Here is a 16,143-nt window from a genome sequence, read left to right on the forward strand (position 1 = left end):
CCTGTCTGTCGAGTTCCTGGAGCACCCTAACTCCAATGATCTGAGGACCCCGAGGAAGTTCCTCACGAGAGGGGTCCTACAGTACCAATACCATACAGTTTTTATCACTATTGCTCTGTAGTACACCTTGATGTCAGGGATGCTGATTCCATGAGAAGTTCTTTTATTGTTGAGAATAGTTTTCACTATCCTGGGACATTTGTCATCCAGATGAATTTGAGAATTGCTCTTTCTAATTCTGTGAAGAATTGTGTTGGATTTTTGATGGGGATTGCATTGAATCTGTAAACTTCTTTTGGCAAAATGCCCATTTTTACTATATTAATCCTTCCAGTCCACGAGCATGCGAGATCTTTCCATCTTCTGACGTCTTTTTTCTTCAGAGACTTGATGTTCTTATAATAGAAACCTTTCACTTGTTTGGTTATAGTCACACCAAGATATGTTATACCATTTGTGAGTATTGTAAAGGGTGTCATTTCCCTAATATCTTTCTCACCCTGTTTATCCTTTGAGTATAAGATTTATTTGAGTTAATTTTATATTCAGCTACTTTGCTGAAGTTCTTTATCGGCTGTAAAAGTTCTCTTGTGGTGTTTTGGGGTCACTTAAGTATACTATTATATCATCTGCAAATAGTTTTAGTTTAACCTCTTCCTTTCCAATTTGTATCCCTTTGATCTCCTTTTGTTGTCTAATTGCTCTGGCTACAACTTCAAGTATTATATTAAATAGGGATAGAGAGAGAGGGCAGCCTTATGTAGTTCCTGATTTTAGTGGGATTGCTTCAAGTTTCTCTCCATTTACTTTGATTTTGGTTACTGGTTTTCTGTATATTGCTTTTACTGTGTTTAGGTGTGGGCCTTGAATTCCTGATATTTCCAAGACTTTTACCATGTAAGGGTGTTGAATTTTGTCAAATGTTTTCTCAGCATCTAATGAGATGATCATGTGGGCTATCTGATATTTTTGTTACTATTGAAGACCAGCCTTAATCTGTAGTCATCTGATAGGAGGCATGGGATTATTTCAATCTTCTTATATCTGTTGAAATCTGATTTGTGACCAATTATATAGTCAATTTTTGAGAAAATGTCATGAAGTGCTGAGAACAAAATATATTCTTTTTATTCCAGAAGAAATGTTCTATAGATATCTGTTAAAACTCTTTGGTCCAAAATTTCTTTTAGTTTCAAGGTGTCTCTATTTAGTTTGTGTTTTCCTGATCTGTCCATTCATGAGAATTGGGTGTTGAGGTCCCCCACATTTTTTGTGTGAGGTGCAATGTGATTTTAGCTTTAGTAAAGTTTCTTTTATGAATGTGGGTGCTCTTCCATAGAGTATAGATGTTCAGAATTGAAAGTTCTTCTTAGTAGATTTTTTTTCTTGTGATGAATATGAAGTGTACTTCCTTATCTTTTTGGATAACTTTGGTTGTAAGTCAATTTTATTTGATATTAGAATGGCTACTCCCAGATGTTTCTTGGGACCATTTGCTTAGAAAATTGTTTTCCAGCCATTTACTCTGAGTTATTTTTGTCTTTGACACTGAGGTGCATTTCCTGCATGCAGCAAAATGTTGGGTCCTGTTGAAAGAGCCACAAAGTGAGGACTCCCCCATGTTCTGACTCAGGACAGGCGACACCCCAAATCACTCACAAGAAATGGCCTTGATGCAAACCACAAGAGAACTTTTTATTCCAGGCGCTCTAGGACCCACAGTCGTACACCACTCAGGGGTAGAGGACCATGTGGACCCTGAGTAGCTGGGAAAGGGGGTATTTAAAGGAAAAAAAAAAACACAACCCAAGGGGGTGGAGAGGTTATTGGAAAATACCAGGAATACCAGTGAAAAATCACCATGGGGTATTAAAAATCACCAGGGGAGACTCCCTGTTTCTCAAGATTGTTCTCAAGATTTTAATCTAACTTTAGTGGTCAGCCAGTTCCTGGAACAGGGTCACTAAACCGGCTTGTGTAATTACCTGTTCTGTGGTCATCCAGTTCTCAAAACAGGCTGCTTCAGGGACCAACTATTTTTCATTCTTGGCTCTAGGGGACCAAACTTAAATTTTCTACCTCACACTGTCTGTTAGTCTATTTCTTTTTATTGGGGAATTGAGTCCGATGATGTTAAGAGATATCAAGGAATAGTGATTGTTGCTTCCTGTTATTTTTGTTATTATTTTTATGTTTGTGTGGTTATTTTCTTTTGGGTTTGTTCTAAGATTATTTTTTTTGCTTTTTCTAGGGTGTAGTTTTCCTCCTTGTGATGGTATTTTCTATTTTCCTTTGTAGGTCTGGATTTGTGGAAAGATATTTTGCATAACCAAACAATTATACAGCATAGCTAAGTAAGATTTTATTCTGCATAGAAGAAAGGTTGAACATATGCAAATCAAAATGTATTATTTGAGGGCTGGCGAGTTGGCTCAGCAGGTAAGAGCACTGAATGCTCTTCCAAAGGTCTTGAGTTCAAATCCTAGCAACCACATGGTGGCTCACAACCACCTGTAATGAGATCTGATCCCCTCTTCTAGTGTGTCTGAAGACAGCAACAGTGTACTTACTCATAATAATAAATAAATCTTTAAAAAATATGTATTACTTTAGAGAAGTAAATTGTATGTATTTACTGTGTATAACATGATGTTTTGCATGTAGTTTACACAAAAAATCTCTCGTGAATTCACCGAAATTTGTGTCATATATATCTTTTTTCCTCAAACCAGAAAAGAATCTGATGCAGGAGAAAAAGTCATGGAGAGACTAGGGAATGAGGAATGTGTGAGGGAGGGAAGCATTAAGAAAATGCCATGGTCATATCTATGTCTAATCCTTTGTAAACAAATAAAAAATTAAGAGAGAATTCAAAAGATTAAAAAAAAACTCACCTGAATTTCATTAAGATAGAGGCTCAATTTTTGAAGTAAATCTACATGATAATCTAGAGAAAATAAGATTTAAAAAATAATATATTTTAATTTCCCCAAAGAACATATATCTATACATATATGCAGACATTTTTCATGTTTGTCAGTTATCTTTTATTATTTATAATCTTTTTATGGGTTTTCTATATTATGTTTATTCCTACGTTTTGTTTATATAGGTCACAACATTTTTTCCTTTTTTCAAAAATGTTGTCTATATTTCTTACATAAGGACTCCAATGACTCTTAAATATTGATCTTTTTATACAGATTCTTTGTTAAGCTCAAATTAGGCATAAAGTTTTTATTCTTACTTTATTATATAATATAGCTAAATAAAAAAACATGAGTTATAACATTTTCTCTGCAATATTTATATATTTTATTTATGTGTGCTATAAAATTGCATTTGTCAGAAATTATGGATCAATGATGACAAATAAACACAATAGCTGGACATTTTCTGCTGTTCCTCACTTGAGTTGGTCTGTCTCCAATGTTTCACTAGAAAGTAAGCTATTCTCTATATTTTAGGTAGTTACCAACTAAGGTGAAAATACTTATTATAGAATATGCCTTCTGATTACATTATATTTATATAGTATATATGTGTATATTCATTTAGAAATGTTTTATTTTCCAACTTGTCCATCTTACTTTTGGCTGCAATCCAGTTGATAGTCACAGGATTTTTTTCCTTTGACCTATATTATAATTCTCACTTTGAAGCTGTTATTGCAAAATAGGACTTGATCTACTTGGTCATAATCTACACTTTAATATATTAACAAAATACTTTCCCATAAAATGTTTATTTTTGTGCTTTAATGATTATGATATTGGTACTGCTTGATTCTTTTCTACTCTTCTTGTTCACTTACTTGTGACCCAAATGAGAAATGGGCTCATGTGCTGGAACAGTAGTGCTTCAGCTGGTAACTCTGTTTGGAAACATTAAGGATCGCTTAGGAGATGGAACCTTGCTGGACAAAGAACATCATTGATGTGTAGTCTTTGAAATATATATATATATATATATATATATATATATATATATATATATATATATGTATTTCCTTGTTGTTTAGGGGGATCTGCATAGGTGTGCATGTGTAAATGTGCCTATGTATGAAAGTTTGTATATGTGTACCCTGATTCATCTATAGAGATCAGAGGAGAAAATGTGGAAATCTGTTTTCTCATTCCACAGGATCAAGTAATATAAGGAGAAAATTTCAATGAGATGATTTTTTTTTTGCAAAATATATTTGATTTCAATAAACTTGGCCTTATGACATATAACTTCAGGAAGAATAATGATTGAATGTACACATATATGTATTTCTATTACTTACCTCTTCTTTTGATTTTTCAGATTGGCGGAAAATACTGGCCTTGAACGCCCTCATTATATACTGAGGAATGACCTGGAACATCTTGATCTTCCAGTCTCCACTCCCCAAGTATAGGTTTTAGAACTCTGTGCTACCACATCTTGAATGGGATTTTAAGGAATTCAAATTACATTAAGGTCAGGAAGCCATGCCTCAAGACTCACTACCAGATTTTTCTTTTGGTACACACAGATGGAAGGGAAGTCTAGTTTTATTGTGGTATACAACTTACTTTCAGATTTTTGCGATTACTGGATGTTTGCTTCACCTGTCAGGCCTAGAATCCTTAGGTTCAGGAGTTGTTCAGGTTTTAAAAGATATTTTATTGGCTATAGAATTTATTGTCAGTTTCTTTTAAAACTACATATTTTAATACCTACAAGTACAGGTGATTTTGTCTGTATGTATTCTACATACCTTGTGCATAACTTGATGTTCTTGAAGTTGAGAAGAGGGCATTGGACTTTCTGAAACTGGAGTTACAGATGGTTATGTGTGTTCTTGGAATCAAGCCCCTGTCCTCTGGAGGAGTACCAAATACTCTTAGCTGTTGTGCCATGTCTCTATCCCCCACTTTCAGTTTCTAAAACTCTCTTGTCATATATGAATTTATTTACATTCCAAAATAGAACATCCAGTCAAAGCCTTGGTAGTATAATATCCCCTTTCCATTGTGTCCCCATTACAAAGAGAACATATTTTCAATAAAATGATGTAAATAACTGCATTTCCATGAAACTAATACTCCTGGATACCTTCTATATTATAGTTTATTGCACATCTGGCTTCTTTATCAAAACTAGTAAGCTTATTCAGAAGTTCATATTCAAATAAAGAAATCAGAATAGTGGTAATTTTAAGTACTAGATATTATGAAACTTGTCTAAGAGTAAACCGACAGGTCAATGTAACATAATTTAAGCTGATAAAGCCCTAGTCACTTGATTTTCGCCAAGAAAAGATGGGCATTTTAGCTTATTGAGATTCTTTTAAAGTAACAAGCCAATTTTCTCTTTATTGTTTTAAAGATTCCTCTCTTTGCCTTTACTTTGTTTTACTCTGATATATTTAATTGTAGATCGATATTTGTTCATCTTACTTGCAATTTGTTTAGATTTTGAGTATTATGTGGGTTAACCTTTATTGTCAGTACAGCTGGATTTAGAATAATCTGGAACCTACATGTATGATTATATATAGTGTAGTTACTGTGTGTTATTTTAGTCACATAGTCTCCCCTCCTCTTTTCTTATTGTTTGACATAGTGCTGAATGATAAAATGTTGTACAAACTAGTTTAATTGAATTTAGCTCTTTTGAATAAATAATTTCTGAGGTCAATGCTTGAGGATTTTGCTGTCGTCATTCATGTGATTCCCAAGAGGACATCACTCCATAGTTTTGTTCTTGATTCACTCTTTTTCTAGGTGTACTTACATATTAGCTTTCATGTTGAATTTCTTCTCATTAAACTAATAGCACATACATTTGATGAACATAAATTGAAGTAGATAAAACCTATGGTTCTGCTCAGGTTCTCTTTACTGTCCAGAAACTGCAAAGCTATGAGCTGAAATGTATGACTGTGCCTCCAGGACACTCCATGACTAATGCCCAAAGTGTTCATCCTGTATGTCATATGTCATGAGTGGAAACTACATGATACACACACACACACACACACACACACACACACACACACAAACATACATGCTTGAAAGAAGGGAGGCCCTCAGCTGTCCTTGCTTAAAGATGAGCTTTACTGATGAGGAATTGGGAATATGAGAAATTACAGTGGTCCTGTTATTTCTTCCAGGAACCTTATCCCATCTGGCAACTGGTAAGAGTGCAGCTTAGTTCTTGTAAAGAACACCTTGGCAATCATACCTTACCATGTTGAGTTAGAATTTAGAAGGGAGAATGGCGAGAACAGATATGTAGTAGACTCTTCATCAATTTCATGTTATCATTTAAGCTACTATCATTAATACCAATCTAAAAATGTAACTAGGAAACTCCAGAAATAAATTATTTATGATTTAAATTGCACTTTTCTAGAAGCAACATGATATCTCATGCTATCTCACTTCATGATAGACTATGAATAATCTTTTGGTCCAAAATAATGACACTGTATACATTACCCAATTGCTAGTTATTTAGTAGTCATTTAGGCTGTCCTATCAACTATCTTATGTTATCATGGATCTTGTGTTGTACTGACATTTACGTTACTTAACTGAGACCCACAAAGCACAAGCATAATGATATGGAGGATGCTCCACTAATGCAACCTAAAATGAGAGGCAAACCATGTGGTAATATTAGAAAGTATATAGCTGAAAATTCAGGATCCACATGGAGTCTTGAAAAATATGCTCCACAAATAAAGGGGATCACTCTAGTAGTCTAGGTTCAAATAGACTTTATTCATTGTCTATCACACTGTGGAGCCATTTCCAGAGAGTTTCAATAGTTTGCTATCATTCCCATGAAGTTTTCACTAGTTTTAGTGAACTCTTCTATGTGATATTCATTGGGAATATTTCATAACTGAGTACTAGTTCCTCTTTACAAAAAGAATCTACTATTTCTGAAACTCAGTGCTCACAACTGTAAAATTAGAGTATTCATGTAATCAAAACCTTTTTTCACTTAAAATTTATGAAGCATTTTATTTGAATACTGGAATGAAATACTCAAGTTAAATAACTCAGCTAAAGTAACAAATACAATGAAAGGAAAACAGTCGCAGAAATAGAATTGATTGATATCAACACAATACAAGAATGGCTAGCAATTTGGATTTTAAATCACAGAAGGCAAAAAAAATTACCTATTGATTTATCTGACCAACTTCCTTTATCATTGGAGGTATATTTGGAATTACTCAATTGGAAAAAGAAAGCACAAGATATTTGGGGCATTTCCTTGTGAATTTATAGTTTTGTAGAATGCACTTATTCTTTTCTTCAGCTTTAGTAATCAGCAACATTATATTTATTTTTTTAATAAATCATTGTGTTTACATTTCAAATGTTATTTCCCTTCCCTGTCTCCCCTCCATTAACCCCAACACCACATCCCCTTTCTCTTTACCTCTAAGAGGGTGCTCCCCGACCAGTTCACCCTTTCCTGCTTTACCCCTCTAGCATCCTCCTTCTTTGGGGCATTAAACCTCCACAGGACCAAGGGCTTCCCCTCCCACTGTTACAAGATAATGCAGTCGTCTGCCACATATGTAGCAGGAGTCATGAACCAGCCCATGTATACTCTTGGGTTGGTGGCTTAGTTCCTGGGAACTCTGAGGGATACAGTTAGTTGATATTGTTATTCTTCCTATTGCGTTGCAAACACTTTCAGCTCCTTCAGTCCTTTTTTCTAACTCTTCTATTGGGATACCAGGCTTAGTCCAATGGTTAGCTGTGAGTATCTGCATCTCTCTTAGTCAGGTGTTGGCAGAGTCTCTCAGAAGACAGCCATACCAAGCTCTTGTCTGCAAGCCCATCTTGGGAATCAGCAATACTGTCAGGGTTTGATGTCTGTGGATAGAATGGATCACAGGGTGGGGTAGTCTCTGGATAGCCTTTCCTTCAGTCTGCTCCATTTTTGTCCCCGTATTTTCTTTAGACAGGGAAAATTCTGGGTTAAAGATTTTGAGATGGGTGGGTGACCCCATCCCTTCTTTGGGGGCTATGTTTGTCTCCTGCAACATTATTTCCCTTAAACTAAGTTTAATTTAATTTTATCCTCTATGACAGTTCTTTTGCTTAAAAATATTCTCTTTGTGTTGCTATCGAAACCACGTGCAACCATTTAACAAGGCAAAGTTAATGAGGGCAAAACTTACCTGATTAAAACATGAGCCTAAGACTGGATAGCAATGCTGCTTAAAATAATTCACAGTGCAAAATTGGGTCACATAATAGCACTGTAAAGAAGAATTAACGTTTAAATATTACTATGTTTGGAAAGTAAAAACATTAGCTATAATTGGCGTTAGTCACAAAACAATAGGAACCTACAAAATAGGTAAATTTAGTTATCAGGAAAACAATAAAATCTTGAAATTGTATAAAATATTTATCTTCCATTGTTAGACAGGAATAACATCAGTTGTAACTGAATTATTTCTATAGGAGCTTGATTTACTTGTAGGTTATTTAAATATGTTTTATAATTTGTATTTGAAATAATAAGTAATTCTAAATTTTTCTTCAAAAGAGGATTTTCAGCTTCATCTCACACTTACAAAGAATTTGGGAGTCATTACTGTTTCCATATCATAAGGAAAGTAAGAAAGTATTATTGCTCAGCCTGTAGGGTTGAGAGCAATAGCTCAGACATCATAATTTGAAGTGTTGATACAACTGTAAGAGCCAATATCTTTTAACATGTCAAGAACATTCTCCAGATGAATGAAACACTCCATCCATCAATAGAACACACTTTCTTCTTAAACTGTTATGCAATGCTCCCCAAGATAAAACTATATAACACTATTGGTTGTACTTGAACACATTTGAAGAAGATTCAGGGAAATTATTTTATTTAACTACATTCTAATTAGTTTAGAAAATAGTAAGAGAAATATAGCTGAAAATCCTCAAATATTTGGAAATTGAACATACTTCTGCACTATAATCAATTGAAAAAGAAAGTCTTGAGATAAATAAAAATAGACCCTTATGTAAAGCCAATGATGTAATACAGTTTGAAGGTTTCAAAAAATAAGCATTAACAGGAGAAAATTAGATAATATATGGATACATTTTAGAAAAATTTTCTAAAATGAATTATCTGAACTTTTAGATTAGAAATATAAAGGAAGAATTTAAACCAAATTCAATAATAATAATAATAATAATAATAATAGTAATAGAAACAAAAATCAAGTGTCTTGAGGACTGGAAATATATAGGGACAATTATTGAAACATTCAGTTCTTTGGAAGTTCAATAAAGCTAATAGACCTCTAACCAGACTAACAAACAGAAAAAAAATACATATTGAAGTAGACAGTGTGAAGTTGTGTCTCTGTCCGTTATCATATATACCTAAGGCATTCTTTTATTAGCTTTAATAAAAATCTGATAGTCAATTATCTGGGCAGGAAATGGAAGGCAGGACTTTCTAGGAGGGAGAACTCTGGGAAGAAGATTGAAGAAGACTTTTACCCAGGAGACATGTTAAGAGATAGACCTGACTACAGGCCTGAACAGTATAGCTAACTATGTGGCTGAATGGGACCAAATGGTAGGTTTAACTTAGAAGATCTAGTTGAGAGTCTGCCCAGCTAAGGCCTAAGCTTTGCAAGAGCAAATAGTCTCTGTGTGTTTATTTAGGGAACTAGCTGATTAATGAATAACTGATGCCATAGTAATATATGCAGAATATTAATATTCATTTTCCAAATACAGAAACTTGGTTATCAGTAACATAACCACTATCTTGTGTGTGTGTGTCTTAAAGATGACATACATCCATAAACTGCTTACTTAAATAAAATAAACCAATTAATCAGAGACACAAACTAAACTTCAAATAAAAATGTTGAAAAGGTCTCCGTCTATTTTTAAACGGAAAGCAAAATAATCATTATCTAAAAAATAATCACCAAGTTTATATCCTTTCCTTGATAAATTTTATAAAATAGTTAAGAAATGATTTCCATTATATAGTCCATAAAATAGAAACAGAAGTAAAATTTTTAACTCAAACTATGAAATTATTATCTTCACACTAAAACCAAATGAATACCTTCTAAGAAGTAGAGAATGCAGAAAAATGTTTATTTTTCATACAGAATAATAATACTCAAAACTTATTAGAAGTGCAATTAAACTGTGTGTGAAAATAACTTGATACTATGGTCATATAGTCATATAGCATAAATACAGTAAGCAGCAGAGTTGAATTTCATCTTCATGTTTTTCTGGAGAAGTTCTTAAGCCTTAAGCACTCAAAAACATCCCAGTCTTATTCAGCATGACAAAGTTCCTAATGTTCTAATCTTCAGAAAAGGGAAACCTGAAGTATTTGATGTTAACCCACAATTTATTTTTCTAGTGTTCTATTTTCCTCTCTCCATCTACAAGAAAATAATTATGAAAAGACCAGCACACCTTTTATACTTCATTTCTGCTTCTTTTATTCATTCTTCATGAAATCAACCTCTCTGCTCAGATCATGTGATACTCTGTTATGCAATCGTTTCTTGACTCTATAATTGCAAGATAAATCCAAATAATGTTTCACAATATTCATTTTTATTTATTTTCCTTATATATTCACATGATGACAGGCTAATCAGAAAGGTAAGGTCTTTTCTCCTTTGGTGCCAGGAGGAGGCTCAAAGTATCCTTTTGTGTCTCCATTCATTGCTGCCTTTCAAGCTTTTTGTTTTTTATTCAGCCAAAATCCATGATGTTCTCTATAAATGCCTCACGACGCTATCTGTAATGTCTTTCTTGAAACATAAATAAATGTTTCCTACTCTAGTGTTTTGAATGCTTTTAGTCACAAAGTTTGAACTTTTGTAAGCAGCCTATTGTTATTTGCAAAATAATCAGAAAACACAAACCAGGCTCAACATTTAGATAGCAATCAGTCTATGCACTCTGCCTCATGTGCAGATTAAACATAAATATTTCACAATAATAAATTAAATGAAAATATATTTGGGAAAATTTAATACTCCCTATGATTAAAATTTCTTAGCAAACTAGGAAATAATGGATGAGGAACTGTGTGGCATGAGCTGTGCACAGCCAGCCTTGTCCCTGGTTGAGCACAGGCCTTGAACCCCAGGTGACCTAGTGGGTAGTGACTTCTACCTACAGGAGACTGCAGGTGTTCGGCCACAACTCCTAGGCCCCTAGCTCCTGTCACAGCTACAGCATCCCACAGCCTCCTGCCATATAGGCAATGCCCCAAGCTCCTGACACTCTTTCTGGACTCTACCCTCACAGTTATCTGGCAACAGCCAGGTAGGCCAGGCCCACTATAAAAGGGGCTGTTTACCTCTCTTTTACCTCTTATTCTCTTGATCTTATTCTTGCTCCCCTTTTCTCCACCTTCCCTTCCCCCCTCCATGGCCATGGCCAGCCTCTACTTCCCTACTCTCTCCCTCTTTCTGCCTTTCTTCAATAAGTGCCTTAAAACCATGGACTGCCTCTTCTCATCTGAACCCAAGTAGATCTTCCTCTTATAAACTACACATATCACCTACCACTGGAAGGCCTCCCTGTGTCCCCAGCCATGGCTTCCACCAACCCAAGCCACCCCTCAGGCAAGTCAAGGACTCTCATCACCACAGTAACCAGCTGGAACTCTCTCTTCCCTGCTCCTTTTCCTGTCTGTCCATAGGCCAGAGTCTGCCTGCAGGCCCCCACCTGTTCTCAGCTCTCCCACAACATCCAGTGCAGTCTGTGGTGTCCAAGACTGAGACCCTGCCGTTCCTGGCCTCCTGTGGACCATGGACCACAGAAGCGGCTGTTCTGCCATACCCAGTGGCATCTGTGGTTCCCAAGAGTTGGAGCTCGACTCTGGCAGGTCCATGGAGACACCGGACTATGCCTTTCTCATCCCTGGAGCAGGATCCTACAGCTTTTCACAGCCTGACCCCTGTGCGGTAGTTCTATTGGTGGTATGGGCGGTCAAACCTTCCTGCATCCTGCCTTGCCCAGCAGCCCGAGCCACAAGCAGATGTGGGACTCCATTTTTGACCCATAATCACAACACATTATAAGGGTAAGAAACTGCATATTTTATCCTAAGTATGGGAACATGGCAAAAAATGTTTTCTCTAACTAGTGTTAATTAATATCAAAGTGGAAGTCCTAGCTATTGCAGTAATATAAGAAAAGAAAAAAGATGTGTAAGGACCGGGAAACAAGAAATATAGCTAGTCATAAATGATAAATAAAAAGAATCAACAATGAAAGCACTTGAACTTAAAAAACAATACCACAGTTTCATGGTTAATTTCCAAAGTAAATTGATCTTCTATATTCCTTTACTCTGGAGGCAGAGGCAGGCAGATTTCTGAGTTTGAGGCCAGCCTGGTCTACAAAGTGAGTTCCAGGACAGCCAGGGCTACACAGAGAAACCCTGTCTCGAAAAACCAAAAAAAAAAAAAAAAAAAAAAATTAGAATTTTAAGTTAAAAAATCATGTTTATCATTGCAACCCACTTCATGATGAGATACTTATAAAGAAATTGAACACAATGTCTATAGGATTTATATGCTGATAATGATAAAACATTAGTACATTCTTTCAAAATCTCAGTATGTAAGAAGGTATTCTGTGTTCATATCATGATAAGACAATGTTTGAACATATCAATTACTCGAAATTTTATAGATTTAGTCATATCTTAACAGGCACACCCCAGGATGCTATTTTATGGCTATTGACAAACTGATAATAAATTTATACAGAAAAAGAATAGCCAATACATCATAAAAGAACAAAGTTAAAGGATTAATGCTGACAATTTTTAAGCCTTATTAAAAGGCTACGTTAAGCAAGATATAATGGTATTGTCAAAGCAATAAACACATAGATTAATGTAACAAGCTGAAGACCCATGAATACAGCACATAAAGAAAAAGTAATCTGATGAAACAAACGAAAACAAAACAAAAATCAAAGTAACTACATGGAAAGAAATTTTGCTCAAACAAGATTGCATTGATATGCAAATAAATACCCATAGACCTTATAAATTCCCTCTCAAAATTAGCTTAGAAGTAAAAGTAGGTTAAAATCTACATTTGCTCCTACAATTTACAATTCAACATAAATATTACATTCCATGATTAAAAGCTTGAATGTTTTATTTAAGATCTTGTGCTGTGAAACCATGCAATGAGAGGAAAAGCTTAATATGACACTAATCTGATAACATAATTATACAAAATATTTTTAAAAAACAATAGTGATAAGAAATCAACCAACTAAAGTAGAAAATGGGAAAAAATATAAAACATAGCTTTACCTAGTTTTGAAGGAGGATAAAAAGACAAAAGTAAATTTTAAGGACATAGGCATAAGAGAGGAGAAAAGAGTAGTCTGATGGAAGCTGTCTTAGAAGCAAGAATTTCAGACCAACTAACATTTGTTGTGAAGCTTGAGGATGCAGAGATGATATTCCTTTAGTTAGTAATATAATATTGATAATATAGACATTTACTTTATTAGCTGGGATAATGTTAGGTATCCTTTAAGAACCACTCTGAGATCCCATTGAGTTTCTCAGCCACTCTTTAAATATATTAGTTCAAATTCACCAAAATCCTACACATGACTGTTGTAAGGAAAATGAAATGAAACATTTGTCTTAACCCTCGTGATTAAGTGTATATTAACATAATTTTGTTAAACGACTCCAATTCTACTTCAAACTGGCTAGTCTTGAAATTCTTTTCTATGTCAAAGCTGTATATTCCAATGAGGGCTCAGTTGAGGTCACTAAAAGATTAAAGAAATTCTGCAGGCTGTTGTGGACAATAATGTAGAACTGTATCTCTGGTTTTTGCCTTCCATACCACATCACATGTTGATACCCAAAAATCTCTGAAGGCTGAGGCAGGGGCATTTTGTGTTTCACAGAACCTACGCTGCATTGGAGACCCTTTCTAAAACCAAACTAAATCAAAATTGAAATGAAAGAGACATCAAAATATTAAAAACATCCTCAATAATGTTAATCATTTAAGACTTGGAAATTAAAGCATTAGCATGAAATTACATATTTGTCAGAATTATTAAAACTCAAAACACAACACCACCAACTAATAGTAAAGTTTTGGGACAATAGAAGGCAGTTTTTATTGGTAGTGGGAAGTGCTAATTCAGAAAGCAGTGTGATGTGTTTTCAGAACTGTGCATAAGTATACTACCTGTTCCAGGAATCACATTCCTTGGAATTTATCAAGTTTGTCTCAGAATTTAAATTCTTAAAATTATGCATGCAGATGTTTGCAGTAATTCTGCTTGCAATCATCCAAACTCAAACCAAAGAAGGCTTTCAATGGCTAAGTGAACAACAAACTGCTTCATCAATACACTGGACTTTGTTTCTGTAATAAAACCCAATGATTTTTATCAAGCCAAGAGTAAGCTTGGGTGAATCTTAAATGTATTTTGCTAAGTGAAAGAAACCACTATAAAAAGGCTGCATACTGTTTGAAGGCAATTTTATGACCTTCTGGAAAAGGCAACACTATTGAGAGAGTAAACAAATCTCTAGTTGCCAGTGATTTTTGGAAGTGAAAATTGATTAGTTTTTTCACAAGGGGATTTCTAAGGCAGGGAAACTATTTTGTTTAATACTTCAAGGGTAAATACAAGATTTTAAGTATCTATGAAAACGAATAGAACTTTACAGCATAAAGTCTAATGTTAATGTATGCATTCAAGGATTGAGTGAAGAAGGTGCATTACAGACTTATTTAAAAACCCCACTTGAGGGAGTTTAGGCTACAAATCGCTGACTTAAGCAAATTTGGAAATGTATAGAACCTGTAAGACTTAAAGCAAAGAAACGGTACATAAGAAAGCCTAGTTAATAAGTCAGTTTCCAACCACAAAAAGTAAAATCAATTTTGATACTATAATACACATATAGTAGAATTGAATAATTAAGTAAATGGGTGATGGATAACAGAAGTCAGGTTTTCAGTGTTGGAGTAGAGACTTACAGATGAAGAAGGAAAGGGTCTAAAATATTCTAAAATATTCCAAGTGGCAATGAATTATAGTTGAAGAATATATATTACTAACATAGATGGCTACATCTACAAATAGCATATGTATATCTCTATCTATCTATCTATCTATCAATATATACATGATTTGTAATTTAATTAATATATACACGTAAGGGTTTCCTTTTTTTGCAAAGCCTATAAGTAAATACACTCCAATATGAATATACATATGTTTGTTTCCAAACCTCCTCCCTAATAAAAGGAACAGGCTTCTTGGACAAATATCTGATCATAGGTTTGTGGCAAATAATAATTAAGATGATCCAGAAATATGCTATCCTTTCTAAAAGTACAAAACAAAAGGAGTAAAAGATGGAGGGAGAGGAAGAGAAGGAGGAGAGAGAACAGAAGAGGATGAAAGATGGCAAGAGCAGAAGAGAAGGGGAAGAAGACAAAGAGAATCAAAAAAGGAAGAGAGAAAGAAAAAGATGGTAATCAAGTCAACAGGATGTAGAAGTAACTGACATAATTCACAATAGCTTAAGGTCAAAGATTCTGAAACAAAATGACATATTTTTTTTTTTTTTTAGGTTTTTTGAGACAGGATTTCTCTGTGTAGCCCTAGCTGTCCTGGAACTCACTTTGTGGACCAGGCTGGCCTCGAACTGAGAAATCTGTCTGCCTCTGCCTCCCAAGTGCTGGGATTAAAGGCATGTGCCACCACGCCTGGCATGACATACATTTTTATTTTGCATCACAGTATAGAGTAAGAGCTCATATGAATGTAAATATACTATATAAGTAAATCAGTGAAGAAATACTTAAGGAGGAGAAGCAAAGATACACTGAAGAATTTCAAATAATTTGTGTAGATACTGTACCCTTACACACAGTGACTAACTTAACAGATAAAGCCAGGTGAAGATCCTGCGGAAAATCTGAGAAACAGTGTAAAGTCAGGGAACAAACTTGGCATCACTACTTGATGGGGACTATGTTGGCTAGTTTGGTGTCAATTTGACACATGCTAAAGACATTAGACAGGAGGGACACTCAATTTAGGATATACTTCAATAAGACTGAGTTTCAGGCAGGCCTGA

Source organism: Mus pahari, chromosome X, assembly GCF_900095145.1.
Source record: "Mus pahari chromosome X, PAHARI_EIJ_v1.1, whole genome shotgun sequence".
Taxonomy (NCBI): domain Eukaryota; kingdom Metazoa; phylum Chordata; class Mammalia; order Rodentia; family Muridae; genus Mus; species Mus pahari.